A 4,753-nucleotide genomic window follows, 5' to 3' on the forward strand; every position below is an offset into this window, starting at 1 on the left:
ATAATGGGCATATTAGAGAAATTCAATCTGGGCACTTTAACAAGATGAAATAGACCTGTAATAACATAACAACTGTAACAATTAATTTGAGCAGATTTGACCAATCAATTTCATCTTGACTATTAGAGACATACCATGATACTCTTTATAAAAGATTAGTGTATGTTCTTTCTCTGACCACCAAAAGCTCTAGTCTAATACACAGTCACTAAGCCTTTTCCAACCTCAACGAACATAAGCAGGATTCTAAACACTAAAAAAAAGTTGTTGTTATCTTTGTTAACTAACTTGAAACAAATGGGTAGGCAATTGTAATAGTGGCCACTGCTTTGCTGATCGTAAAAGGCTTCTTAGAGCCTGAAAGAAACAAGTCAAGTCAGTAAATCCAGTAGTGGCATCTTCTTGCCATAATGGTGATCCCAATGAACGAATAGCAACACTCAAAATTGTACCTGGCTAGAATACAAAAACATTAATATCAGAAAGAATTGTAACAGTACTTGTGTAGTGCTGCTGTTGCTTGATTCTACACTTTTACATAGCTTGTTCTATTGTTGCTAAAAGATCCAGGTACATCCCTTTTGATGTTCTGCATCAAATAAAGGAAATAATCATTATAATAAGAAAGAAAAGAAAAACGCAGTGGTAGGATTCGAACCTACGCGGGGAGACCCCAATTGATTTCTAGTCAATCGCCTTAACCACATCGGCCACCACTGCCTTGTTGCATAGACTGTTTTTAAAGAATACCTAATGTCTGTGGTCCTCTAAATTCAATATTCTCTTATCTACAGCATCAATTCTTTTTCTTCCAGATTTCACTGTCAAATCAAAATGGTGTCCAAATTGATTACTAAAAAGAACTATCATAGAATATGGTAAAATCCAGCAGATTGCTTCCTTCATACCTGAACTTTTGGTAAACTCTGATATCTCCAAGCTATCTTCATTTCTGATTCTCCTTCTTCTAACTCAGATGGATCTTCAGCTACTGTTGGCATACTACCACCAACCTGACCTTTCTTGTACCGCTCCAGTAATCCTACAGTTTTTAATAACACCCATAATGTGACGGTATATTAATGAACTTGTATTAAGTTATTGGGTCCTTCATTGGCACTGCATAACACAAGAACATGGCCACACATGACACCTTCAGCTATGAAATATTTCAGTAGAAGTCGTGAATAACACTCTACAAGTCTTCCTCTACAACAGATGGATTTACATGAAATAAATTCAATATATTGGGCTAATAACATTAATTGTTTACAGTACTAATAATGTCTTAAACAAAAAAAAAAACATTCAGTACATGTATCAATACATGTACTTGCCAAGACATCTTATAAATTGGTGGACCCTGCATTTAATACACAGATTATTAGCTCACCAATAAGTAAGGTAGTGCCAACTGTCCAATCCACCACCTGTATTAGAAGTTTGCAATATCAAGACATAATTATGATGTAATTTTATGATGGTAAAGTATTTAACTGACCTAACAAAGCATCTAGTGATGGCACACCAGTGGATACAAGTAGTTGTGCATTATGCAGAGATGGTCTTGTACCTCTGGGGATGCTGAGCTTAGAACTGGTTTTCTTTTTGAAGCTGGGTAACAGCCATGCAGACTAACTTGTTATTTCCGGATATTTCCGTTTTCTGTGTTTGTGTCATCCTTGAGTTGGGAGACTGTATGCTAAGCAATGGCAGGACTTCCAAGAAGAATACGAAGGTTGGGAATATTAAGGACAAACCTAAACTACTCTGTTATTATCTAAGAACTGACAAAAACTACTTAGACTAGTGTTCAGGCTCAATATCTGCATCTTTATTGTATTATAGGAAACTCAAACGTCTAATGTCAGAGCCAGTACAAGGTATTCATGCAGTACCAGATGAAAACAATGCTAGATACTTTCATGTTGTAGTAGCTGGACCAAAAGATGGTAAGATCACAAAACTAGATAGTAATAATTTTATACGTCATATGGGAGGTGTCATCCCATTAATTAGGCCAATCCTTAATGCAATTAATATTTCATTATCTTAATAATTAGTAGATATCTTACATCACTTTAAGTCTCCTTACGAGAAAGGCACGTTTATTTAGAACTATTTCTGCCAGAGGACTATCCCATGGCTCCACCCATTGTCCGATTTCTGACTAAAATTTATCACCCGAATATTGACAAAATAGGGTAGAATTTGTTTAGACTTCTAAAAGGTGAGTCTAAAAGAAATGAAATATCTATCATCCCTAATACTATCGGTCCAGATAAATGGAGTCCAGCTCTTCAAATTAGAACTGTTTGTTATCAATTCAGCTTTATTAAGCGCTCCTAATCCGGATGACCCTTTAGCAAATGATGTAGCTGATGCATGGAAAACCAATGAACATTTAGCCATTCAAACAGGTAACACTACCTCATCATGTCAACTAGGATGGAAATATTGTCACATAAATTGCATATAATTTTTCTTATTTCTGTTCTATAGCCAAAGAATGGACTCGACGATATGCTATGAAATAGATAATGAAATATTATTTCTATGATAATTGCAATGACGTTTTCACTGTTAATGTAACTACCAATAACGATTTACATGTAATTAATTTATTAATATAATTGTGCAAATATAATAATTATTACTGTTAATAAAAGTTTTTAATAATTAGGAAGTATACGATTTCGCATATTTCCGTATTTCATCCTCAAGCCAGAATGGGCTCTTCCGAGAAGATTTAAAGGTACATATTGTAATCAAATTTTATCGCTGTAGGCATTAATAATATAAGATCTTACTTGTAGGAGACTGAACGCCTTGTCTCAGATCCTGTGAAGGCATTCAAGCACGTCCCTGATGAACAGAGTGCTATGATATTTTCACGTTGTTCTAATGGACCAAAAGATGTATGTCAGAAAACACTCACCCATAAAGCACAGCATTATATATTCTCTCTATTTCTCTAGTCCCCTTATGAGAAGGGTAGTTTTTAAGTTGGAATTATTTCTACCTTGATGGATATCCCATATCACCACCCAAAGTACGATTTATGACCAAAATTTATCATCCTAATATCGACAGCTTAGGAAGAATTTGTCTAGATATCCTGAAAAGTAAGACATGACACTTGTTACTTTAAAATCTCCATATTTTCTATTTTATAATATTATGATTGAAAGACACACAACACACACACACACACACAGAGAGAGAGGAGAGATCATTTGCCGTTGCCATTGTGTATAACATTACACTAATATACAATATTAATGATCAAGCTATTCTACTTACTAATTGTGTAATTAATCTATTTTAATTTTAACAGATAAACTGGAGTCCAGCTTTTACAGATTCGTTCTGTTCTCCTTTCAATACAAGCTCTCTTGGGTGGCACCTAATGTGGATGATCCATTAGCATATGACGGTTGCAAATGTTTGGAAAACTAATGAACTACTAGCTATTCAACCAGGTAGAAAATTTAAATACTTTACTAACTAATATTATTCATCAGAGAATTGTAACTTACTGTGTAATTTCATATTTTTGTTTACTCTGGTTATTTTTTTTTTACCTTGACATTTTCTCTTTTTAATTCTAGCAAAAGAATGGACTAAACTCTATGCTGCTGAGAGTTAAAAATTGGAACATCAGAATTCTCAACAAGATCATTTATATTTTCTGTTTATCATCTAAGTTGTTTTAGCAAGGACATGGATACATGAACTAGATTGTTTTTAGACCAGATCTTATAGATATATGTTTGTCTATCTTCTGTGCATTTTATTCTATTTTTTGTATATGACTATCTAAAATTTAACATGGCAAATTAAAATTGAATTAAATTAGATGTACACAGTATCATAACTATAGCAATAAATATTATTGCTCTTAATAATTATGAATAATTAATTATTATTAAATTAATATAATCATTTCAGCTTCTTACCTTGAAATCTACATAACCAGTCGTGATATTAACAAATCTTTTCTTTAATTTTAATAATATTAATTTTTGTCTCTAGTTAATAATTTTATTATACTACTAATAAAATAATAATATACTAATTATAATTATTATTATTATTATTCATAGTGTGGATAAACGGAAGTTTTACAGTAGTGGCGATATACTAGGCGTATACGATAGTGGGCGATTGTTTTTGACATGCAGTCAAGCCTCATCTTATATATCATTGTAGTAGTTTTTTAAAATCGGTAACCTGAACCTTCGAAAGAGGCACGAAAAAACTTCTTCCAAGTATGTTATCTGTAAACTCTAGTATATTTCACATGTATTAATAACGTATGTTGTTGTTATATGTTGTGTTGCATATCTTTCCTACAATGTTTACTTTATTGCGTACTACAATTTGAGTTTTCCCTGCGTGGCTTTTGATCTAGTCTAAGCGTCAGTGAATTTATCCTGCTCTTTCAGTTCAGTTAGGTACTAGTAGGGGTCTGTTCTCTTTCCCTTGGTGGATAAGCCAGAGTTCTAATATTGTATTCTATTAGTCGTGTTCAGCTAGTCTATGTGGACAGAGAAATCCACACATTGATGGTTTTGTAACCAGCTCAGCTGACTAGTGTAGGCTGAAGCTAATTTGTTTATGAGTTAGGCAGTTTATTTGTACCTGTGGTTTGGTTGTTGCAAAGTGGTAACAGCTGGCCCAAGAAAGAAGCCAGTACTAGCTATTGTATTGATTATGGAGAATCAACCCCAAAACGTTTGTCTGATATTAA

The 4,753-nt window shown here is 33.4% G+C and overlaps 1 non-coding gene and 2 pseudogenes across 1 annotated transcript; 1 reads left to right on the top strand and 2 right to left on the bottom strand.

The window, feature by feature from the left end:
• Positions 1 to 288: 288 nt before the first annotated feature.
• Positions 289 to 1,680, bottom strand: LOC121367097 (annotated as a pseudogene).
• On the bottom strand, positions 639 to 720 carry Trnas-aga. Its single transcript has one exon. It is a non-coding gene; the product is annotated as a tRNA-Ser (tRNA).
• A 29-nt stretch (positions 1,681 to 1,709) lies between the features above and the next one.
• On the top strand, positions 1,710 to 3,649 carry LOC121367096 (annotated as a pseudogene).
• The last annotated feature ends 1,104 nt before the right edge of the window (positions 3,650 to 4,753 follow it).

This window comes from Gigantopelta aegis, unplaced genomic scaffold (genome assembly GCF_016097555.1).
Source record: "Gigantopelta aegis isolate Gae_Host unplaced genomic scaffold, Gae_host_genome ctg9002_pilon_pilon, whole genome shotgun sequence".
NCBI lineage: Eukaryota > Metazoa > Mollusca > Gastropoda > Neomphalida > Peltospiridae > Gigantopelta > Gigantopelta aegis.